The sequence below is a fragment of the Macaca nemestrina genome, chromosome 15 (genome assembly GCF_043159975.1).
Source record: "Macaca nemestrina isolate mMacNem1 chromosome 15, mMacNem.hap1, whole genome shotgun sequence".
Lineage (NCBI taxonomy): Eukaryota > Metazoa > Chordata > Mammalia > Primates > Cercopithecidae > Macaca > Macaca nemestrina.
The window spans coordinates 83455339-83480854 of NC_092139.1; the positions used below are offsets into that span (position 1 = coordinate 83455339).

Here is a 25516-nt window from a genome sequence, read left to right on the forward strand (position 1 = left end):
CTCACATTCCCACTGGAGATCCAAGCAACCCGGGCAGAGGAAGAGTATTGTTTCTCCCAAGCCTTGGAGCTAACTTGAGGAGAGACTTGGAGACTTTGTGAGGGAAAGACACAGGGAAACGCTGTCAGCATTTTCCCAAACCTGGACTGAGAGCTGGACAAGACTGGGGGATTTTCCCCAGCTGGCTCCACCCATCTTATGCCCCCAATCCCCCTATCCCTAGGGCTGAGGAGGCAGCTCCAATTAATGTGCACTCCGGAAATCAGCCCATTGCCTGAGGCCACAGAGAGCTCCTCCCAATAAACAAGGATCAAGTAGGTAGCCAGCAGCTCTGGCAACAGCCAGCTCTTACCCATGGCGCCATCTACTGGCTTGTAGGTCAAACCACACACCCAGTATAAAACCTGCAGACAGAAGTGCATGGGGCTACAGAAGCAAAGCCAAAAAAGCTTACCTAGCAGGCTCTACAGTCCACCCCCTAGGGAGGAGGGAAAGGAAAAGAAGAAAATAATAATAATAATAATACAGGAGAGGAAAGAAAAAGAAAAAGTCCTACCCAAACAAAAATAATTACACAAATTAGAAGTGCTAGCATCTCCAGCTAAGAAGGACCCGTGCAAGAAATCAGGCACCATGAGAAATCTGAATGCAGTGACACTAACAAAGGATCACACTAGCTCTCTGGCAATGCTTCCTACCAAAATGAAAACTGAGAAATGACAATAAATAATTCAAAGCTTGGGTTGCAAGGAAGCTCAGTGAGATTCAAGCTTGAAATCAACAAAAAGAAAATTCTAAATCAATCCAGGAAATGAAGGAAGAGATAAACATCTTAATAAGAAATCAATCAGAACTTCTGGAATTAAAAAAACTCACTTAAGGAATTTCAAAATACAAGTGAAAGCTTTATCAATAGACGGGACAAAGTAGAAAACATAATTTCAGAGCTTGAAGACTGGTCTTTCGAACCAATCCAGTCAGACAAAAATAAAGAAAAAAGATTTTTTAAAAGTGAAGAAAGTCAGAAATATGAGATTCTGTAAAGTGACCAAACCTGCAAATTACTGGCACTCCCTAGAGAGAAAGAGAAAAAGAAAAGAACCTGGAAAACATATTTCGTTTCTTGAAAATAATTCAAGAAAATTTATTAAATCTTGCTAGATAGACATCTAAGTACAGTGAAGCCAGACAGCGCCTGTGAGATATATAAACAATGAACATTACCAAGGCATATATTCACCAGACTGCCACTGTCAAAGAAAAGCCCTGGAGGCACTAGAGAAAAAGGCCAGATCACATACAAAGTTAGCCCGTCAGGATAACAGCAGACTGCTCAGCAGAAACTTTACAAGCCAGGAGAGATTGAGGGGTCTATTTTCAGAATTCTTAAAGAAAATAAATCATAATCAAGAGATTTATATACTGCCAAACTAAGCTTCATGAGTGAAGGAGAAATAAAAACATTTTTTCTAGAGAAGCAAATGCCAAGAGAGTTCATTACCACTAGATCAGTCTTACAAGAGATGCCTAAGGGAGTTCTAAACATGGAAATGAAAGAATGATACCTGCTGTCATAAAAACACACTTAAGTACATAGCTCACAGATCCTATAAAACAACCATACAATAGAAAGTACTGAAAAAAAAAAAAACCACAGCTAACGATTTCATGATAGGGTGAAAATCTCACATGTCAATATTAACCTTGAATGTAAATGGTTTAAACACACCACTTAAAAGTCACAGAGTGGGCTGGGTGCGGTGGCTCATTCCTGTAATCCCAGCACTTTGGGAGGCCAAGGTGGGCAGATCACGAGGTCAGGAGATCAAGACCATCCTGGCCAACATGGTGAAACCCTGTCTCTACTAAAAATGTAAAAATTAGCCAGGCGTGGTGGCACATGCCTATAATCCCAGCTACTCAGGAGGCTGAGGGAGGAGAATCACTTGAATCCAGGAGTCAGAGGTTGTGGTGAGCCAGTATCGTGCCACTGCATTCTAGTCTGATGATAGAGTGAGATTCTGTCTAAAAAAAAAACCAACAAAAAACAAAAAACAGGCTGGGTACGGTGGCTCATGCCTGTAATCCCAGCACTTTGGGAGGCCGAGGTGGGTGGATCACCTGAGGTCAGGCGTTCGAGAGCAGCCTGGCCAACATGGTGAAACCCCATCTCCACTAAAAATACAAAAATTAGCTGGGCATGGTGACAGGCACTTGTAATCCCAGCTACTTGGGAGGCTGAGGCAGGAGAGTTGCTTGAACTTGGGAGGTGGAGGTTGCAGTGAGCCAAGATTCTGCCATTGCACTCCAGCCTGGGCAACAAGAGCGAAACTCCATCTCAAAAAAAAAAAAAAAGAAAGAAAAGAAATCATTCCCTTTGCAGCATCATAGATGCAGCTGGAAGTCATTATCCTGAGCAAATTAATGCAGGAACAAAAAACCAAATACCATATGTTCTCACTCATAAGTGAAAGCTAAACAATGGGTGTTCATGGACATCAAGATGGCAATAATGGACACTGGGCAGTTCTAGAGGGGACTCAGCAGAAAAGGGCATAGGCTGAAAAACTAACTATTGGGTCCTATGCACAGTACCTGGGTGATGCAATCAATCATACCCCAAACCTCAGCATCACACAATATTACCAATAAACCTGCACACGTACTTCTGAATCTAAAATAAAAGTTACATTGTACCAAAAAAAACTAAGCTCAAAAAGGAAAAAAAAAGTGTTTTGCCCATTAAAAGACAAGTAATAAAAGAGTACAAGAATCATCCTATATCAGAAATCTATATTAATGCAATTTATATGCAGGCTGGATGGCACCCAAGCAAAGAAGGCTTTGCTTACAGAAGGCTTGTGGAACCCTGTTGAGGCTGCATCTTCTTCACAGCCATCAGATTGTTCCCTGAGGTATCTGCTTAGCAGTGCACAGGCTATTTACATGGAGGGCTTTGGGGAGCTGTGGGGTTTGGGTTTGGCTGGGGCATGAGTGTTGGCTGTGGGATCTGTCACAACCTGGTCCTATGGGACACCCAGTCTGGGATCCTTCTTCCCAGACCACCATCCTGCCTGTCACCGCTCCTATGGCAGGTCCACAGCTGCTTGCTGGAAGGGTGTTGGGAAGTGTTGGTCCTCCAGCTGTCACATCCTCCTGTTCAGCTGAATCCCAGTGATCCTCACTTAGAGTCTGGGTCTCAGAAGGCTGTGGCCCTGGGTTCTTGGCTGGCTGAGTTGGTGCTTTTGTAGCCTCTGGGGCTCTTGTATGTGAGGCCTGACCTGAGTTGCTTCAGGAAACTTTTGCCACTGAGGCTGCCTCCTGCTTAAGAGCAGAGCCTTTGTGTGGAGATCTGGCTGGCCTCCCTGGCGCCCAGCCTGTCCTGTCCTGTTATGTCTGGGTTTGAGGCTGTGTGGAGGGCTCTCTTCCCATAGAGGAGGCAAGGCCAGTCATGTGGGTCAGAGTGAAGCATGGCGATCCCAGCTGGCTCTGCCCGTCCTTTGACTGCAGGAGTCTGAGAATGACCAGGCCTGGGGAGCTGCCCTTCCTGGGAAACAGCTTTTCTCCTCCCCTATTGTGGAGTTTCTGGATGTGACCCAGAGGGCGCTGGGCCTCTGTAGCATGTGCTGGGTGTAGCCATGTGATTCAGGGTGGGAGGTGCAGGGGATCATCTGCTCTGAGCCAGGTAAGACCTGGACAGGACTGGGGCAGCCCTCAAAGAAGCCAGGTCTGATGGGAGAATAAGCATGGGTAGGGAGGGGACAGGGTCACTAGGGCTGTGTGTCACCTGTTCTTGCTGCTTGGTCTGCCCTGGGAGTGAGAACAGAGGTGGAGGCTGCTGTGGACCCACTTTGGCTTCCGAAAAGCAGGTGTTCATGTGGGGAGAAAGGTGGGTGGGGGACAAAGCTGGTCTCTGAGGTGTTGAGTGGTTGTTTGTATGTCTTTGTCCTTTTTCTCTCTGCTGTCCCCAACAGCTCTGCTGTACCAGCTCATTGACCAAATACGTCACTCAGAGCATCCTGGTCCTACACACGAGTGTTAAGGCCCCTGAAGGGCCAGAGAGGGTTTAGGAGTTTCTCAGAAGCCTGAGCCCGGTGTGAGAGGGCACCAGAGTCACTGAGAACAGACCATCTGAAAAATCAGGCAGAGGGATCCTGGGCCCTGAGTGTGCCTGCCTGGCCTGAGGTAACCAGGCCAACAGGGCCAGGGCCTCAATAGAGCTTAGCTGCTGAGCTTGGCAGTTGGCCAGTTGCTCTCGGTGGAGGCAGGAACATCCTGATTCCCCAACCCCTGTCTTTTGGTCTCCAGGATCCTTGGAGCAGCTGCAAGGTAGGTAGAGGGGTGTCTCTCCCAGCTGCTTGGTGAGATGAGCCTCCACCTGGCTGCCTCTGCCAGGAGAAAAGAGTAAAGACTGCAGCAGGGAGAAAAGCCAGTTGGGGCCCTTTTAGAGTCAACCCTGCTGCTCTGATTCTAATTTTCAGTTCAGATTTTGCAGGCATGAGTGTGGGTCCCTGAGTGCCCGCCCTTTGAATTCTTTTGGTGAGGACTAAGCATTCCCCAGGGGCTTCTCATTGAACCCCAGAAACACGGCCCCCATTTACCATCCCATACCTTCCCAGGACCTGCTGAAGCGCACACCTGCGGACCACCCAGACTGCCTGTCACTACAGGATGCCCTCCGCATCTCCCAGGACTTCTTTCTGGCATTAGTGATGACATTGACCCCCTGGACTGCAGTCACAATGGACTCCCAAGGGTCAGGTGAGCTCAGGGCCCAGCAAGGCCTCACACTCAGGTTGAGGAGCCCAGGGTGGACCAGATCCCCAGTTTCTTCTCTTACGGCACAGGTATCACTTTGTACCCCTGGTCTCTGCAAACCTGATCCCCCATTCCCAGCCAAGGAGAAGTCTTTGGTCCTTGGTCACCCTGATTTGATTCCCTGCGGCATTTTAAGCCCTAGGCTGAGAGCTTTAAGCCCAGTGTTTCAATAATTTTCCTAAGAATCCACTGAGCCAGAAGAGGAGACAGGCCTGGAGAGTCTCTCCATGTCCACCACACTGTCTTTGAGCTGTGTCAGAGCTGGATTCTTTACCTCGGGCAGGCTGTCTGGAGGCCCCAGGCATTGTTCCCCACACCAGGGAAGTCAGCCTGTGGGTACCTCATTCTTGATTGCAGATGCCTGCCTCTGGCCAGCGTGATGTCATCAAGGTGACCAGGGAGGCTGAGGGAGCAGGAGATCTCAGCCGCTTTACATTGGCCTGCACAAGCAAGAATCAGGGAGTGAGCCCCACATGGGGAAAGGCTAGTACTAGAGGTGGCCAAGGCCATCCACGTTGCTGGAGCATTTTACATGAGCTCCTGGATGTCAGACAGCAGTTTCCATGGGGGCCCTTTTTGGTGCAAGGGTGGGGGTGAGCTCAGTGAGGGGAAGCAACACTCAGCATTAGAGGCACAATTCACCCCTGTGGGTCAGCACCCTGGCCCAGATCAAAGGCTTCCTGACCGATAGAGGCTGTTAAGTGGCCCTTAGGAGTGAAGACTGCCTGGGTTCATGCTCCTGTGTGACATTTGTGAGTGAGGGGCGGGTCTGGAGAGTGCCTGATGGTGCATAGGGAGCTGTTTCTGTGCAGTTTCTGGTGCCACTTTGCAATATCATGGAATGTCACTAGTTTGTTTTTCTCTGGGGATATCTGAAAAATCTCTGGAAGACGTAGAGTAGCATCAGTTGTAGGTCATCTTAACCGTACGCTTTTAGCACACGCACCTACATATTGTAGTATACGTAGGTCACACGGTGTGTCATGGAGACAGGAAAGGCTGGGACAGATGGTCGCAGCCCCACAGAAGCCCTCCTGACTCTGAGGGTGGCTGAGGGGAACTATGGAAATCCTCATGGAGTGGAAACCATCCGGAGCCCAGGTGAGAGGCGGCTGCAGGTCCCCCTAGGACATTTCTGTGGCCCCAGCGACGGCAGCCCGGGGTGTCTCATTCCCTGGGTGTTCTTTTTTAAATGTGTCCACCATACATGAATTTGGCTTTGGTTCCCTTGTTGGGTCTTGTTGTTGTGTATTTTTGTGTGAATGCCAATACCACATTGTTTGGATCACTATAGCTCTTTTTGTCATTTGTAATCAGGGAGCATAATACATCCATGTACTTTGTATTTTCCAGTGGTGAGATTGCTAGATGACATAGTAGCTGTATTTTTAATTTGAGGAGGAACTGCCGACTACTGCTCATAGTGCTTGATCCTGGGAGGCAGAGGTTGCACTGAGCCAAGATTGCGCCACTCCATTCTAGCCTGGGCAACAGAGCGAGACTGTCTCCAAAACAAAACAAAGATTCTCTGCGACAACCACTGTATCGGCCCCTCAGGAGGGAGGGTTTCTCCAGGGCAAGGTGAGGGGAAGCCCAGTGATGGGAGTGCTGCCTGGAGAGGAGTCACTTCCAGTGGCCGGGGCCCTGGGTTTTGGCCGAGGACTGTGCTTTGGCAGCTGCTCTGCCTCTCATAGCCCTTCCCAGCTGCACACATGGGGAGTGTCAGTGTGCAGTCACAGGCCTGCCTCCTTTGGGCCACTTTGTGACCATGATTTTTGCCTGTGGGGCAGGGTAATTTCAGGATCTAACTTGATGCACTTGGATGTTCTCAGCCCCAAAAGGCAGCTCTTCTCATTCTAGCCTTTTGTTTTGTTTTGTTTTGTTTTGTAGAAATGGGGTCTTGCGACGTTTACCAGGCTGGTCTCAAACTCCTTGGCTCAGGTGATTCTCACACCTTGGCCTCCCAGTGAGCTGGGATTACAGGCATGAGCCACTGTGCCATGCTAATTTTCTTACTACTATTTTTTGTAGAGCTAGGGTCTCGCTGTGTTGCCCAGGCTGGTCTCGAACTCCTGGCCGCAAGTCACCCTCCTGCCTCAGCCTTCCAGAATACTGGGATTACATCCCCTTCTTACCTTCTCTGCCAGAAGAGCCCCCATAGTGTGTGAGTGCTGAGTCATGCAGTCTTCTGGGTGCCGAACGGGCTTTGCCGATCTGGTCCTGGGCTCCGTATGTGGACGTGATCTGTGTGAACAGCTACTACACTTGGTATCATGACTATGGGCACCTGGAGTTGATTCAGCTGCAGCTGGCCACCCAGTTTGAGAATTGGTGTAAGACTTATCGCAAGCCCATTATTCAGAGCGAGTACAGAGCGACAGAATTGTAGGGTTTCACCAGGTAAAAGGTGTTGAACTTTGTGATTGCGTGTTCTCTCTGGGCAGAGATGTCACTTGCCTCCCCTGGCCTGCCCTGTGCTCACTGCAGTGCTCCCCTTGCTTCACCTTTAGGCTCACCTGCCGCTACCCCATCCACATTCCCTTCTTGCCAGCATCCAGGCCTCTGCCCCACGCGCTTGGTCCTCAAAAGTGGCCTCCTTACTGGCCTTGTTTCCAGACAGCCTCCTATCACCCGTTCCCAAGTGATATTTCTAACTCCTGACTTCAAGTGATTTGCCTGCTTTGGCCTACCCAAATCCTGGGATTATAGACGGGAGCTGCCATGCCCGGCCTGTCCTCATTTTTTTATCCCTCTCATTTTTTCGTCTTCCTCACCAAAGATAGGTTGCTTTATCTTGTCGGGTTTTTTTTTTTCATGTGGATTCCTGAACCCCATCCAGCCCCTTGTTCCCTCCCCAGCCAGCTCACACTCATTTGTCACAGCTCCTGGGACTCCCGTTGACACATAAAGAACAGCCCCCCACAGTGGACTGTGCTGTTCTGTTTGCACCCTTAAATTTATCATGCTTACAGAATGCCACTTCTGCAAACTAGTCAAGAAGGGGGAAGTGGCTCGTGGATATGCACCCTTGCTCATCCTCTTTGAAAAGGTAACCAGCTCTGATTTCTTTTTTCTTTGAGAGGGAAGATCATTCTTGTCACTCAGGCTGGAGTTCAGTGGCACAATGTTGACTCACTGCTACCTCCGCCTCCCGATTCAAGTGATTCTCCTGCCTCGGCCTCCCAAGTAACTTGGATTACAGGTATGTACCACCACGTTCTCCTAATCTTTTTTTTTTTTTTTTTTTTTTTTTTTTTAGTAGAGGTGAGGTTTCACCATGTTGATCAGGCTGGTCTTGATCTTTTGACCTCAAGTGATCCACCTGCCTTGGCCTCCCAAAGTGCTGGAATTACAGGCATGGGCCACTATGCCTGGCCCCAGTTCTGAATTCTTAAGAAACTCTCGAGAGGTTCTAGGTCAGCACTGATAGACCTGGGTTCTGCAGTGCTGGGTGTGGTGGCTCACACCTGGAATGCTAGCACTTTGGGAGACCGAGGTCAGAGGCTCTCTTGAGTCCAGGAGTTTGAGACCAGTCTGCACAACATAGACCCCATCTCTACAAAAAATTTAAGATTAGTTGTGGCCAGGCAAGGTGGCTGACACCTGTAATCCCAGCATTTTGGGAGGCTGAGGTGGGTGGATCATGAGGTCAGGAGTTCGAGTCCAACCTGACCAACATGGTGAAACCTCATCTCTACTAAGAAAATACAAAAATTAGCTGGGTGTTGTGGTGTGCGCCTGTAATCCCAGCTTCTCAGGAGGCTGAAGCAGGAGAACTGCTTGAACCAGGGAGGCAGAGGTTGTAGTGAGTCAAGGTCATGTCACTGCACTACAGTCTGGGTGGCAGAGCGAGACTCCATCTCAAAGAAATAAGAAAAATAAAAAATAAAATTAGTTGGTTATGGTTGTGCTTGCCTGTAGTCCCAGCTACTTGGGACGCTGAGGTGGGAGGATCGTTTGAGCCCAGTAGGTCACAGCTGCCGTCTGCCATGATTGTACCACTGTGCTCCCACCTGGGGGACAGAGTGAGACCTTGTTTCAAAAAAGAACCCTTGCAATGATAGAAATGCCCCATATATGCACTGTGTGAAATGGTGGCCACTAGTTACATGTGGCTATTGAGGTCTTGATATATGACTAGAATAGCTGAATTTATTTAGTTTAATTAAAAATATTTTTTTTTTGATATAGCCTTACTCTGTTGCCCAGGCTGGAGTGCAGTGGCATAATCACAGCTCATTGCTCAACCTCCTGGGCTCAAATGATCCTCCCTCCTCAGCCCCCGAAGTGGCTGGAACCACAGGCATGCGTCACCACAGCTGGCTAATATTTAAACTTTTTGTAGAGACTGGGTCTCACTGTGTTGCCTAGGCTGGTCTTGAACTCCTGGGCTCAAGTGATCCTCCTACCTTGACCTCCCAAAGTGCTGGGATTATAGACCTGAGCTGCCATGCCCAGCCTGGTTTAATTTCATTATACATACATACATACAAACATACATACATACTTACATACATACATTTACTTATGATAGTGTCTCACTCTGTCACCCAGGCTGGAGTGCAGTGATGCAAACACAGCTCACTAAAGCTTTGACCTCCGGGGCTCAAGCAGTCCTCCCATCTCAGCCTCCCAAGTAGCTGGGACCCCCAGTGTGTGCCACCATGCTTGGCTAATTTTTGTAGTTTTTGTAGAGGTGGTGTCTTGCTATATTTCCCAGGCTGCTCTTGAACTCCTAGGCTCAAGCAATCCTCCCCCTTCGGCCTCCCAAAGTGCTGAGATGACAGGCATGGGCCATCATGCCTGGTCCCAAGGCATATTTTTACTTCTAGTGTAGTTCAGCCTTAAGACTGTACCAGCAGATAGAGGTGGAAAAGTAAGATGAATTGAATATCAAATTATATTTATAAATAAAGCAGTTACTAAGTAATTACTTTCTTTTCTTTCTTTTTTCTCCTTCCTTCCTTCCTTCCTTTCTTTTTCTTTCTTTCTTTCTTTCTTTCTTTCTTTCTTTCTTTCTTTCTTTCTTTCTTTCTTTCTTTTCTTTCTTTCTTTCTTTCTTTCTTTCTTTCTTTCTTTCTTTCTTTCTTTCTTTCTTTCTTTCTTTCTTTCTTTCTTTCCTTCTTTCCTTCTTTCCTTCTTTCCTTCTTTCTTTCTTTCAACAGAGTCTCGCTGTTGCCCATGCTGGAGCACAGTGGCATGATCTCTGCTCACTGCAAGCTCCACCGCCCAGGTTCACACCATTTTTTTTATACTGTCTCACTCTATAGCCCAGGCTGGAGTGCAGTGGCTCAATCTCAGCTCACTGCAATCTCCACCTCCCAGGTTCAAGAGCTTCTCCTGCCTCAGCCTCCCAAGTAGCTGGGATTACAGGCACTCACCATCACGCCCAGCTAATTTTTGTATTTTTAGTAGAGACATGGTTTCACCATGTTGGCCAGGCTGGTCTCGAACTCCTGATCTCAGGTGATCCACCCGACTCAGCCTCCCAAAGTACTGGGATTACAGGCATGAGCCACCACGCCTGTTCCTGGACTGCTTTTTAATAAAATTTTACTCCTGCTTTGCAACTTGCCTCTATCTGGTATCTACCTTGTGACCCTCAGTCAAAGTCTTTCTTCTGAGGAGGCAAGAATTGAGGTTGTTTCAGTTGTGTATGGATTCACCACCGGGAACTCGGATACCTTCCACCTGTAACAGGTCGAGGACGCTAGGTGAAAATGTTATGGAAGCTGCATGCTTTTTACAAATGTAGTGGTTCTCATGTCCAGCCACAGCCACTGCACCTGCGTGAAAGTCCCCTGAATAAACCTACGTCTTTTTTACTGTCTCCAGATCTCTTTCAGATTCCTTCTACACGGTGCCTTCCCTACTGGAGTAAAGTGGGGTCCCGCAGGGCACCCTCTCCCTGCAATTTTTTTTTTTTTTTTTTGAGATAGATTCTTGCTCTGTCACCCAGGTTGGACTGCAGTGGTGCGACCTCGGCTCAGTGCAACCTTCACCTCCTGGGTTCAAGTGAGTCTTCAGCCTCAGCCTCCTGAGTAGCTGGGATTACAGGCGCCTGCTATCATGCCTGGCTCCTTTTTTTTTTTCAGTATTTTCAGTAGAGAGGGGGTTTCGCCATGTTGGCCAGGCTGGTCTCGAACTCCTGGCCTCAAGTGATCCGCCCACCTCAGCGTCCCAAAGTGCTGGGATTACAAGCGTGACCCACTGCACCTGGCCTCTCTCCCTGTATCTTCATGTATCTTCAAAGCCAAGAAGGAGCTTCTGTCCCCTTGGTTAGGGTCGGGGTCCCAGAGGTCCAGGATCAAGGCTACGGCCGCCTCCCAAGGACGTGCATCCCTGCAAGAGGCTGCATCCCCCAGTCATGAAAGAGGCTCCCGTGGGGCCTGCTCCAATTCCTGCTGGGGAAAGCAAGTGGAGGTGCCCCTTGAAGAAACGGGGATGCCACCAATCTCAGGGGTTCTGTCGTGGCCTGGGGCCCTGGATCGTCCAGCCTCTGCTGGGATGGGAAGCAGACGACTCCCTTCTTGGCTGGAGCTGAGGGTGGGGGTCTCGCTTCCCCAAAGGCCTAGCCCTGGATTCCAGCCACAGGTCCTCCTGGGCAGCACCTGGCGCCGCCCCGCCCCTCCAGGCCTGGCACGCGCCCTCAACAAATATGGCGCCGACGGGGTCACGCGCATCACACCGCAGGCGCGTCACGCGACAGGCCCGCAGGGCTTCCCCCGGGCCGCTCTCATCCCCTCAGACTGGCTGCCAAGACAGGGAGCGGGAGGTATGACCTGGCTGGTGGCGGTGTCCTGGGCGGCTCTCAGCAGCTGTTGTGTGGCTGCCCACAGGCGCTGCTGGGCGGGATGCTGTACACCCGGGAGAGCCCGTCGGGGGAGGGCAAGGAGCTCCACTGCCTCTGAAGCTTCCCAGCGGACTTCTCCGACAACAGACGCCGGGGCTTCCAGGAGCAGATGTAGGGGCGACCGTTGGGAGGCGCCCGGAAGCCCGGCGTTGGGAATGGCGAAAGCCCCGGCGCCCTGAACCCTCCTTCACCTGAGTGCCCGGGAGTTGGGGGCCTTGAGGAGGTTAGAGATCAACGGGCTTGGGGGCGCGGGGTTGGAGGACGGGAGAACCCGGGGGACTAGGGGGACCGGGGAGGGCCAGGGCGGAGGAGGCGGGAGGAGGAGGAAGCGCTCCTGTCCAGCCACGTCGGGAGGCGATAGCTGAGCCCGGGCAGTGTACTCTCTTTTATTTTTAATTTTTGAAATGTTTTTGAGACGGGGTTTGACCCTGCCGCCCAGGTTGGAGCGGAATGGCGCAATCCTAACTTCTGAGCTCAAGCGATTCTCCCGCCCTAGCTTTGCAAGTTAGCTGGGGCCCCCATACCTAATTTAAAAAAAAAAAAGAGAGAAAGAAAGAAAAGAAACTTGGTCGGGCTTGGTGGTTCACGCCTGTAATCCCAGCACCTTGGGAGGCCGAGGCGGGCGGATCACCTGAGGGGAGGAGTTCAAGACCACCCCGGCCAACGTGGTGAAACCCGCTCTCTACTAAAAATAGAAAAGTTAGCCAGGTGTGGTGATGAGCACCTGTAATCCCAGCTACTTGGGAGGCAGAGGCAGGAGAATTGCTTGAACCAGGAAGGCGGAGGTTGCAGTGAGCCGAGATCAAGCCACTGCACTCCAGCCTGTGCGACAGACTGAGACTCTGTCTCAAAACAAAAACCAACTTTTTGGTTTGTTTTGTTTTTTAAGATACAGCGTCTCAGTACGTTCTCCAGGCGAACTCCTGACCTCAAGCCATCCTCCCACGTTGACTTCCCAAAGCGCTCATTACAGGCATGAGCCACCAGACACTCGTCAGGCCTGAGGGGCAGGCCCTGCACAGAGCTGGGCCTGGGGATCAGGAGGACGGGACAGTTTAGACATTCTGAGGTTGGCTCTGCCGAGAGGGGAAGGTAGCTTGGTTTTCAGGGTTCAGATAGAGGACAGACAGTGACATCAGACCAAGGACGCCACCCCTGTTGCCCTCCTGACTTGGAATGTGGTCAGCAGAGAAGTGGGATCCGGTGAGGTCTGGGCCGCATTTGCCTGTTCTACCTCCTCTTTTTCTTTGTCTTTTTTTTTTTGAGAGAGAGTCTCGCTGTGTCACCCAGGCTGGAGTGCGATGGCATGATCTTGGCTCACTGCAGCCTCTGCCTCCTGGGTTCAAGCGATTCTCCTGCCTCAGCCTCCCGAGTAGCTGGGACTACAGGCGCCTGCCACCACTCCCAGTTAAGTTTTGTATTTTTAGTAGAGATGCGGTTTCACCATATTGGCCAGGCTGGTCTCGAACTCCTGACCTTGTGATCCGCCTGCCTCTGCCTCCCAAAGTGCTGGGATTACAGGTGTGAAGCACCGTGCCCAGCCTACATCCTCTGTTTCTGACTTTGTGGTATTCAGTACAAGAGAAAGAGAGGAGAGGGCTGGCTGCCGGCATGGGCCTCACTCACAGTGTCCTAAGCAAAGCTCCCCCATTCCCCTAACCAGCCTTCCTCCCTGTGACAGGCAGTGGGTCATTTGCATCTTAGTCACAGGTCTGAACTTTCTTGCCTCAGGCTGCGATGTGCCCCTGGGTTCACCCCTGTCTCCGGAGATACTGGGTGCTATCCGCTCCAACGAGGATCTCCTGGCCCCACTGGTCCAGGTGTACAACCTGCCCTGGCAGTGGACCTGTCATCAGCAGGTTATCTGTCTTTTCCACCAGGAGTCCCCGCCATGTGTCAGAGCTTGTGCTAGGCCTGGGGGCACAGCTGTGCAGCACACTGGTCCCAGATGCCTTTGGGGGCCTAGGAGCTGAGCCCAGCCCTTCTCTTTGCAGTCGGGCCCCACCTTGGACATACCGGTTCTCTGCATCTTCAATGACATCAGCCAGGACTGGGCATTTTGTCAGCTGGGTGTGGTATGAATGGGAGGTGACCCTGCTGAAGGGATGGATCCAGGACCTGTACACAAGAGTGGTACTGAGGATTGGCAGTGCCCACTTCTATGCCATTGTGGTCAGTGTAGCCATTAGCAGGCAGGGCGGGTGGGTGGCCACAGCTGCTGAACAGCCTGGGACCCTCAGATTCCACCCACAGCCTCTCTCCTGGGTTGGGACAGTGGGGGGCCTTACCCTGCCCTGGGGGCTGTGCCCTGTGTAGGGGGATAGGTGGCCTGATCTACCCCACTGGGAAGTCTTTCTTCCCATCTGGCTGGCAGGCCCCTGAGCCCCATGCTGCGGGTTATGTGAGGGGGTGCCCGATAGCAGAGCCCCTCCTTATGCCCCGACCTGCCACCCCCTCCCCATATCTCCTATGTCTGCAGTGGGTGAATGGTGTCCACACGCTAGAGCATGAAAGGGGCTACCTCCCCTTCGAGGCTGACAGCAGCAGCGTGTTCCCGGTGGGGCCCCTGCCCTCCCGCCTCTGCTTCACTGTCGCCATCAACAGCACGCTCACCCCCCAACCCTGCCACTAGGGACCATCCGTACGTGACTGACACGTCCAAGTGGGTACCATCCTGCCTCCACTGCACGCACCCACCTTCCCGCCCCACCCTGTGGTCTTCCTGCCAGGGACAGGGTGGCCTTCGCAGAGAGGAGGCCCTGATCTGGGGGGCATGTGAACTGAGGGCAAAAGACCCGTGGCAAGGGCCCAGCGAACCACAGTCCTCCCGTCCTAGGTATCCCAAGGGTTACTTTGTCCAGAACACAGACTTTGACTTCTTCAAGTACGCGGGACTGCAGCGGTCTGTGCTTCTGTACACGACACCAACTACCTGCATCGATGACATCAACATCACCACCGGCGTGGAGCGAGACAGTGGTGACGGCTTCTGGTAGGATCCTCCCTCAGCGGGGCCCAGGGTGGCTGTTTGTTCCCTATTTGGAAAACTCTCCCAGGAAAAAGGTTCTCCCAGCATCTCTAAACCTTCACAGGTTCCCATCCATCTACGAAGCTAAAATCCAGGCTGTCTGAGTGCGCACGGGCTCCCGAGATCACTCATGTGGTTGATCTCACTTGGAGAAGAGGGGTCTGGCCTAACGTCACATAGCTCAGGGTGGCACTCCTGTCCGTTCCCCACGGTGCTGCTCTCACTCTCGCTCCCCTTGTTACACATTGTGCTCAAGGAACAGGCAGCTTTGGAGGGCCGGGTGCGGTGGCTCACGCCTGTCATGCCAGCTGTTTGTAAGGAGGACTTGGTAGGAGGATCACTTCAGGCCAAGAGTTCAAGACCAGCCTGGGCAACATAGTGAGACCATCACCCCAAAAAATTAAAAAAATTCGCCAGGCATGGTGATATGTGCGGGTAGTCGCAGCTACTGAGGCAGGAGAATCAGTTGAGCAAGGGAGGTCAAGGGTGCAGTGAGCTGTGACCGCGTCACTGCACCCTGGTCTGGGCAACAGAGGGAGACCCTGTCTTTTTTGTTGTATTTGTTTTTGAACTGGAGTCTCACTCTGTAGGAGCCCAAACTGGAGGACACTGGTGCATTCTTGGGTTCACTGCAACCTCCGCCTCCCAAGTTCAAGTGATTCTCCTCCCTCAGCCTCCCGAGTAGCAGCGATTACAGGCACCTTCCACCGTGTCCAGCTAATTTTTGTGTTTTTTTTTTAGTAGAGCCAGGGTTTCACCATGTAGGCCTGGTTGGTCTTGAACTCTTGACCTCAGATGACTCACCTGCCTCGGCCTCCCAAAGTGCAAGGATTACAGGTGTGAGCTACCGTGCCTGACTGGGATACCCTGTTTTTAGGGGGGGAAAATTATTTATTTATTTTTAATATATCTTTTTCCTTTTGTGAGATGAGGCCTTAGACTGTCGCCCAAGCTGGATGGCAGTGGTGCAATGATTGACAGGTGTTTTGGGTCCGCAGTTGTAAGTTTCAAAGAATTTAGGCTAGGTGTGGTGGCTAATGCCTGTCATCCCAGCTCTTTCGGAGGCCACGGTGGGCGAATTGCTTGAGCTCAAAGGTTTGAGACCAGCCTGGGCAACATAGTGAGACCCTGTTTCAAAAAGAAGAAATAATTAAAATAAATAAAGAACTTAAATAAGAATCACACAGCAAAGGTGATGCAGCATAGAGCAATTTATGTAACGGGAAAAGTATTTTGCAAGTGAAGTGCAGAATAGCCTGCGCACAGTTGCTCACACCTGTAATCCCAGCACTTTGGGAGACTGAGGTGGGTGGATGACCTGAGGCCAGGAGTTCTAGACCAGCCTGGCCAATATGGTAAAGCCCCATCTCAAACTCTGTCTCCAAAAGAAAAAAAGACAGTGAGTTGCGGCACACACCTGTAATCCGAGCTACTTGGGAGACTGAGGCAGGAGAATCGTTTGAACCCAGGAGGCAGAGGTTGCAGTGAGCCAAGATCGTCCCACTGCACTGCTGGGCATGGTGGCAGGTGCCTGTAATCCCAGCAACTGGGGAGGCTGAGGCAGGAGAATAGTTTGAACTCAGTGATGAGAGGTTACAGTGAGCCGAGATAGAGTCACTGCACTCCAGCAATCCTGAGGAGGCTTAAGAACTAAACATAGTATGGTCTCCTGGATGAGATCTTGGGACAGGAAAAGAACATTAGGGGAAATAGTAAAGAAATCTGAATCAAGATGAACCTTAGTTAATAATAATATATCGGTATTGGTTTACTGGGACCGGGGATGATGACTCACATCCTAGCACTTTGGGAGGCTAAGATGGGAAGATCTTGAGGTCAGGAGTGTGAGACTAGCCTGGGCAACATAGCGAGACTACATCTCTCTAAATTTTTTTTTCTTTTAGTTAGTCAGCATGGTGGTATGCACTTACAGTCCCAGCTGCTAGGGAGGCTGAGGAGGGAGAATTGCTTGAGCCCAGGAGTTTGAGGCTGCAGTAAGGTGTGACTGTGCCACTGTGCTCCAGCCTGGTCCAATTTTTCATTAAAATTTTTTTTTTCTTTGAGATGGGGTTTCACTCTTGTTGCCCAGGCTGGAGTGCAATGGCGAGATCTCAGCTCACTGCAACCTCCGCCTCCTGGTTTCAAGTGATTCTTCTGCATCAGCCTCCTGAGTAGCTGGGATTACAAGCGTGCCCCACCACTTCCGGCTAATTTTGTATTTTTAGTAGAGACCGGGTTTCTCCATGTCGGTCAGGCTGGTCTTGAACTGCTGACCTCAGGTGATCTGCCTGCCTCGGCCTCCCAAAGTGTTGTGACTATAGGCATGAGCCACCGCGCCCGGCCTTAAATTTTTTTTTTTTTTTTTTTAACTAAAACAAGGTCTCACTGTGTATCCCAGGCTAGTCTTGGACTCCAAGACTCAAGTAATCCTCCCACTTTGGCTTCCCAAAGTGCTGGGTTCATAGGTGTGAGGTACCATGCCCAGCCAGGTTTTTTAACTGTAGCAATTTACCATAGTAATTTAAGATGTTCATAAGAAGGAAGCCAGGTACGAGGGTATGTGTGAACTTAGTGCTGTCTTGGCAATTTGTCTGTAATTGTAAAACTGTTTTAAAATTAAAAGTTTACTCAACTTCCCAATGTGCTGCTAAAGAAAAAAATAATAATAACATTAAAAGTGTTTTATTTTGAAAATATTTCTTATTTTTTTTTTGAGACAGGGTCTCACTCTGTCACCCAGGCTGGAGTGCAGCAGTGCCAAAGTCTTGTTATGCTGCTCAGGCTAGATTCTAACTCCTGTGCTCAAGCAATTCTCCTGCCTCAACCTCCTGAGCAGCTGAGACTACAGCTTGTGCCACCACAGCCAGCCAAAAAGTTTATGTTTCTTTTTTTAAAAAAGAGAGGGCTTAGGACTTCCTGGAGCACAGACTTCAAATAGCAGTTGAGTCCACCATTGTGCTCCCTTCTCTCTGGATCTTTCTTCCTGAGTGCCTGTGAAAAAGAAGCTTTGGCCCTGCCTGTGCGGCTCCAGCCCACCGGTGATTGTCGTTTCCTGACAGCCAGTCCTGTGGACTCTGGGCTTGCTTAGCCAACCCCACAAATGCAGAAGCCAAGGTTTTACCAATCTATCTATCTATCTAGATGTATGTCTGTATATAGCTTTTTTGTTTGTTTGTTTGTTTGTTAGAGATGGAGTCTAGCTTTGTCACCCAGGCTGGAGGGCCCTGGCGCGATCTCGGTTCACTGCAATCTGTGCCTCCCGGGTTCAAGCAATTCTCCTGTCTCAGCCTCCCGATTTGCTGGAACTACAGGCCTACACCACCACACCTGGCTAATTTTTGTATTTTTATTAGAAACAGAGTTTCATCATGTTGGCCAGGCTGGTCTCAAACTCCTGACGTTAGGTGATCTGCCTGCCTCAGCCTCCCAAAGTGCTGGGATTACAGGCTTGAGCCACTGTGCCCGGCTAGAAGCCATCCATTTCTATATCTATGCAGATGTGTGTCACTATATGTTTATGTATCTCTGAATCTGTGTATCTCTCTTACTGGTTCTGCTTCTCTGGTTTGAACCCTAACACAACTATTTTTTTTTTTCTTTTTTTGAGGCGGAGTCTCGCTCTGTCGCCCAGGCTGGAGTACAGTGGCACGATCTCGCCTCACTGCAAGCTCCGCCTCCCGGGTTCCCGCCATTCTCCTGCCTCAGCCTCCCGAGTAGCTGGGACTACAGGCGCCGCCACCACGCCCGGCTAATTTTTTTGTATTTTTAGTGGAGACGGGGTTTCATTGTGTTAGCCAGGATGGTCTCGATCTCCTGACCTCGTGATCCGCCTGTCTCGGCCTCCCAAAGTGCTGGGATTACAGGCTTGAGTCACCGCGCCTGGCCTGTTTTTTTTTTTTTTTGAGTTGGAGTCTTGCTCCGTCACCCCAGCTGGAGTACAGTAGTGTTATCTCTGTTCATTGCAACCTCCGCCTCCTGGGCACAACTAGTATTTTATACTCTTAGGAATTCAAATGTTTTTCAAAAGATCAAACTACATATTTAAATACATATCCAATACAAACTTTTGAAATGATATTATGAAGCATTAAGTAAAATTCTACATTATTAGGCCAGGGACGGTGGTTTATGCCTATAATCCCAGCACTTTGGGAAGCCAAGGCGAGCAGATTGCTTGAGCTCAGGAATTTGACACCCCCCTGGGCAACATAGCAAGACCCTGTCTCCACAAATATAGAAAAATGAGCTGGGCATGGTGGTGCGTGCCTGTGGTCCCAGCTGTTTGGGAGGCTGAGGTGGGAGAATCACTTGACCCTAGGAATTTGAGGCAGCAGGGAAGCATGATTGAGCCATTGCACTCCAGCCTGGGTGACAGAGTGAGACCCCATCCCACCGCCCAAAAAAAGTTAACATCATTATATAATTGTACTCTAAATTATTAGCAAAATGAAAGAAAATTAAGTATTATTTAAAAATAGGCGAGGTGCAGTGGCTCATACCTATAATGCCAGCACTCTGGGAGGGCAAAGCAGGTGGATCACCTGAGGTCAGGAGTTCGATACCAGCCTGGCCAACATGCTGGAACCCCATTTCTACTAAAATTGCAAAAATTTGCCCCGTGTGGTGGTGCGTGCCTGTAATCCCAGCTACTCAGAAGGCTGAGACAGGAGAATCGCTTGAACCCAGGAGGCGAATGTTGCAGTGAGCTGAGATGGAGCCACTGCCCTCCAGCCAGGGTGAAGGAGTGAGACTCCGTCTCAAAAATAAATTAATAAATAAATAGCTAAACTTTGGTTCGAATGGACATAAAGATGGAAATAACAGACATTGGGAACTCCAAAGGTGGGGAGGGAAGGAGCGGAAAGGGTTGAAAAACTGCTCGTTGGGTACTATGGTCAGTGTTTGGGTGATGGGTTCACTAGAAGCCCAAACCTTAGCATTTTGCAGTGTACTCATGGAACACACCTGCACATGTGCCCCATGCATCTAAAGTTTAATACAATAAAAATAATGAACTTAGTGCAAAAGACAATTGTAGACGTTTAATCATAAAACACTTAAGATAAAATAGCACTGATTTTTTGTTTTGTTTTGTTTTGTTTTTTTCAGGCAGTCTCATTCTGTCACCCAGGCTGGAGTGCAGTGGTGAGATGTCAGTTCACTGCAACCTCTGTCTCCTGAACTCAAGCAATTCTCGTGCCTCAGCCTCCCCAGTAACTGAGATTACAGGCGCATACCGTCCGCCTCCTGGGTTCAAGTGATTCTCTTGCCTCAGCCTCCCGAGTAGCTGGGACTACAGGCACCCGCCATCACGCCTGGCTAATTTTTTTGTATTTTCAGTAGAGACGGGGTTTCACCATGTTGGCCAGGATGGTCTTGCTCTCCTCACCTCATGATCCGCCCACCTCAGCCACTATAGCCTTGAAATCCTGGGCTCAAATAATCATCCTGACTCAGCCTCCTGGATAGCTGGGGCTACAGGTGTGTATCATCGTGCCCAGCTTTTTTTTTTTTTTTTGACTTTTTCTGCAGAAACAAGCTCCTGCCATGTTGCCTGGACTGGTCTCCAATTCCTGACCTTAAGTGATCCTCCCACCTCAGCCTCCCAGTGTTGGCATTACAGGCATAAGCCACTGTGCCAAGCCTTTTATCACATCTTGAAGTCAGTAAGAAGTGGATCATCTTGTCTGGCCGGGCACGGTGGCTCATGCCTGTAATCCCAGCACTTTGGGAGGCAGAGGCGGGCAGATCACGAGGTCAGGAGATCGAGACCATCCTGGCTAACGCAGTGAAACCCTGTCTCTACTAAAAACACAAAAAATTAGCCAGGGTGGTGGTGGGTGCCTGTTGTCCCAGCTGCTTGAGAGGTTGAGGCAGGAGAATGGCGTGAGCCCAGGAGGCAGAGCTTGCAGTGAACCAAGATCACACCAATGAACTGCAGCCTATGCAACAGAGCGAAGAGACTCTGTCTCAAAAAAAAAAAAAAAAAAAAAAAAGTGGATTATCTCATAGACCAGAGATTTCAGAACAAGCCAGTATTTTGGCTATTCTTGGCCCTTTGCATTTTTTTTTTTTTCTTTGAGACAGAGTTTTGCTCTTTTTGCCCAGGCTGGAGTACAATGGTGCAATCTCAGCTCACTGCAACCTCTGCCTCCCAGATTCACGTGTTTCTCCTGTCTCAGCCTCCTGAGTAGCTGGGATTACAGGCAGGTGCCACTACACTTGGCTAACTTTTTTGTGTTTTTATAGTAGAGACGGGGTTTGCTGTGTTGGCCAGGCTGATCTGGAACTCTTGACCTCAGGTGATTCACCTGCCTCTGCTTCCTAAAGTTTTGTGATTACAGATGTGAGCCACCACACCCAGCCTGCATTTTCATATAAATTTAGAATTAGCCGGGCGTGGTGGCAGACATCTTTAATCCTAGCACTTGGAGAGACTGAGGTGGGAGGATTGCTTGAGCCCAGGAGTTTGAGGCTTCAGTGAGCTGTAATTGCACCACTATACTCCAGCTTAGACAACAGAGCAAGACGCTTTCTAAAAACAAAATTAGAATCAGCTTGTCAGTATTTATTAAGAAGTATGTTGAGATTCATCCTAATGATGACTGTTTGTTTTAAAAAAAAAAAAAGCGCTGGACGCAGTGGCTCACATCTGTAATCCCAGCACTTTGGGAGGCCGAGGCAGGCAGGTCACAAAGTCAGGAACTCGAGACCATTCTGGCTAAAACCATGAAGCCCCATCTCTACCAAAAATACAAAAGAAAAAAAGAAAGCCGGGTGTCGTGGGGGGCACCTGTGGTCCCAGCTACTTGTGAGACTGAGGCAGGAGAGTGGCGTGAATGCGGGAGGCAGAGCTTGCAGTGAGCCCAGATTGTGCCACTGCACTCCAGCCTGGGTGACAGAGCGAGACTCTGTCTCTAAATAAATAAGTAAATAAATAAATAAGAAAAGAAAGAAATCTGTTTGGATTTTGATAAGAATTACATGTAATCTACAAATCACTTTGAGGAGAACTGATGTTTATGATACTGAGTATTCCAATCCATGAACATGGTATATTTCTCCAGACTCACACAAATATTAATGAATGCAAAAGAAAACATCAGAATGGTAGGGTTTTTGATTCAGAGAACACCCATGGGAATGTCGTTCTGGCATTACTTGCCTTCTAAGGGCTGCCTCTGCTCCTTACTTCCTTTTTCTAGGTTGCTCGATTATTATGTGAACTTGTCATATGCCCAGTGCTGATTGATTCAGGGGAACGCACCTGCCCAGGCCAGTCCAATAAATGTCCTTACACAGATTTTTCAAACGGAGACAGAAAGAGAGTTGAACCAGGTTCTCTGATTGCAAAATACAAAATATAGGAGCTCCCTGTAACCATGCTTCAGATTATGTGAACTAGAGGGTTGGGGGAATTGCTGAGAAATAAGGACAAATCTCAAAGAAACGGAGAAATGACAAGAGAAGAGAGTGGTGTTTGAGTCTCTGGCTCCACAGAGTTCTTAAAGCCAATGAGTTCTGAGAGATAGTCAGAACTATCTTGTTTATGAATTCCATGAGACAGTCCATAAATCTGTCTTTAGGCTTAAGCTAGTTTGAGTGGGGTTTCTGTCACTTGGAACGAGTCCTGACTACTGCAGTGGAGTGGAGTTAAAAGGTATAACCTCAATAGGTGAGCTAGCTCACTTTAAAAGCCTTCCAGTTTGAATTACACTCCATTCCCTCTGGTGCCCCTAGAAAGAGCCTTCTCTAACACAGGCCTGGAACCAGCAGACATGCTTTTGTTTTTTTTCTTTGCAGGAATTTTACTGCCTTGGTTTGGGACAGATTATCAGAGGTGGGCACCGTTATCTTCTCTTTCATGCAGGATTTATCACTTGTAAATATTTGTCTTATGTTTGGATGCTACATTTTGGTTAGAATTTAATGATCATGTCTCTCATCAAGATTACCCACATGATCACCCTAAGGCTGTTGTAAGCCTGACAAGTACTCCATATGTCAAGATGTCAAGTGCAACCCAAAATAAGATGTAAGCACCAAATGGGACTGAGAGAGAAATGCTAGAAATCTTCACCCTTTCTGCCTTTCTTGATAATAACCATGCATGCTGTGAGGGAAATAGTGTTACAGTGATAGAAAGGTAAGGTTCTGAAATTTGAAGAGATTGGAGGCCAGGTGTGGTGGTTCATGCCTGTAATCTCAGCATTTTGGGAGGCCAAGGTGGGTGGATTGCTTGTATGCAGGAGTTCCAGATGAGCTGGGCAACATTGTGGGACCCCATCTCTAAAAATAAAAATTAAAAAAAACTAACTGGGTGTAGTGGCTCACGCCTATAATCCCAGCTACTCATGAGGCTGAGATGGGAGGATCGCTTGAGGAGGTCAAGGCTGCAGTGAGCTGTGATCATGCCACTGCACTCCAGCCTGGGTGACAGAGTAAGACCCTGTCTTCAAAAAAAAAAAAAAAAGGATTGGAGGGAAGAATTTTTGAAGATACTGTGGTGCAGGGAAAGGGCGTGCTGTGTATATGCAGATGGTCCTCAGCTTTCCAAACTTAACTCTGGAACAGGCTACCTTTCATACATTTTATATACTGTATACTGACAGACCCAACACACTTTTCAGAGGACACATTTGAGCCTTTTTGTTTTTTTTTTTAATGTTTTTAAGACAGAGTCCTGCTCTGTCACCCAGGCTGGACTGCAGTGGCACAATCTTGGCTCACTGAAACCTCTACCTCCTGGGTTGAAGTGATTCTCCTGCTTCAGCCTCCCAAGTAGCTGGGACTGTAGGTGTGTGCCACCACGCTCAGTCTGGGCAAGCAGCCCCAAGAACCCAGCCGATGTGAAGGGTCCTGTGGTCGGGCTGGTGGGACGGGGTCGACGGCAGAGCCCCAGGGTTTGTCTGGGTGGAGCCCGTGCTTCACCAGGAGAGGTGAGTGGGCCAGGTGTCCCAGGGGACAGGAAGCTCCAGGCCATGCCAGGCTTAGGCCTCCCCACACCCTGCCAGGACAGTTTTGTGTGCTGTGGGAGAGACCCCTAGATTCCAAACTTAGACTCCAGAAACCAAGAAGGAGGGAGCACAGCCTGCTGTGGGTACACACAGGGAAACTGAGGCTGCAAAGGAAATGACTGGGCCAGGACACCTGGCAAAGGTGACTTGGGAAGTCCCCTAGGAAGGTGGAGGGTTGTCTGCTCTCCAGAGGGCTCTAGTGGAAAGGAGGGAATTAAGAGGGAGGGAGAGACCCTGGGTGGACCAGATGGCCACACCATGAACCCTCCCAGAGACTTTAGACAGAGAGAGGTGCTCCACAGCACCCCACGCTACCTCTGCCATCTCTCACCCCCTCCTCTGTCCACACAGATCAGCCCAAGGCCATCCGCTCAGTCACTGTTTCCGCCATCTTCTGAGGAGATGCAAGCCAACAAGGCCACACTGGTGTGTCTCATGAGTGACTTCTATCCGGGAATCTTGACAGTGACCTGGAAGGCAGATGGTACCCCCATCACCCAGAGCGTGGAGATGACTGTGCCCTCCCAACAGAGCAACAAATACGTGGCCAGCGGCTACCTGAGCCTGACGCCCAAGCAGTGGAGATCCCACAACACCTTCAGCTGCCAGGTCACGCATGACGGGAGCACCGTGGAGAAAGACAGTGGCCCCTGCAGAATGTTCATAGGTTCCCAACCCTCACCCCACCCACAGGGGCCTGGAGCTGCAGGATCCCAGGGGAGAGGTCTCTCTGCATCCGAAGCCATCCAGCCCTTCTCCTTGTACCCAGAAAACCCTCAAACATCCTTTGTCAACCAGAAATCCTGCTCCCTCTCTTCATTTCTTATCTCTCATACAATTTGATGCTTCTCCTGGGTGCTCAGTGTGGCGTTGGGGGAATCCTGGCACCAGTGGGAAAGCAGCCTGGAGGAGAGGATCACAGGCTCCCAGGCGTGTCCCCTGGGGAAATAGGCCAGGATAGGAGGAGTCGGCTCACTGAACACCGGTCCATTCATTCTCTCCCACCTCCCCTTCCTCCTTGCAGCTCACCCTCCAACTCGCTGCCTGTGTTCTGGAGGGAGCTATTTCTGGCTGAGCCTCCAGATACACCCTCTGTCTCTGTCCTGGTCTGGACCTTCCCCTGACCCACAGCCTCTCTTTCCTCAGCCTGGAAATCCTACTCTAGGCCTGGATTCCCTGTGCTTCTGGCTCTGGCCCCTGGAATGCCGTCCTTCCTCTCTGCCCAACTCCCCACCCCCAAGGGCTGGACTGTCTAGGATGCTCCCACACCATCAAATTCATGAGCTCTTAAATTTGGAGCCCACTTTGATTTTTCACCTGACAGCAGGTTCAGAGGTGTGAGAAAAATAGGAGGAAGTCAGGAAGGAAACACACATGAAAGGCCTGCAAGAGGCTCAGGACACTTGTAAAAGATAGGCTGTGAGCTCCCCAGGAACCAGTGCAAGAACGGCAATAGGTGCTCCATCATTTCTTTCTTTCTTTTTTTTTAGATGGAGTCTCGCTCTCGCCCAGGCTGGAGTGCAATGGCACGATCTTAGCTCACCATAACCTCTGCCTCCCCAGTTCAACGAGTTCTCCTGCCTCAGCCTCCTGAGTAGCTGGGATTACAGATACATGCTACAACACCCAGCTAATGTTTGTATTTTTATTAGAGACAGGTTTTCACAATTGTTCAGGCTGGTGTGCTCCATCATTTCTAAGAGATTAAACAAGTGTTTGCTTGAAGGAAGTTGGTGTTTTCAATGCTGAGGCCAGGCAGCTCATCATAATTAAAAGTGGGGATGTGTTTTACCCAAGGCC

General features: G+C 49.7%; 1 protein-coding gene and 1 pseudogene across 1 annotated transcript in view; one reads left to right on the top strand and one right to left on the bottom strand.

Moving 5' to 3' along the window:
* Positions 1-25516, bottom strand: part of LOC105465821 (phosphatidylinositol 3,4,5-trisphosphate 3-phosphatase TPTE2-like) — a 384743-nt gene that overhangs the window by 55933 nt on the left and 303294 nt on the right.
* Positions 5802-25445, top strand: LOC105465820 (uncharacterized; annotated as a pseudogene).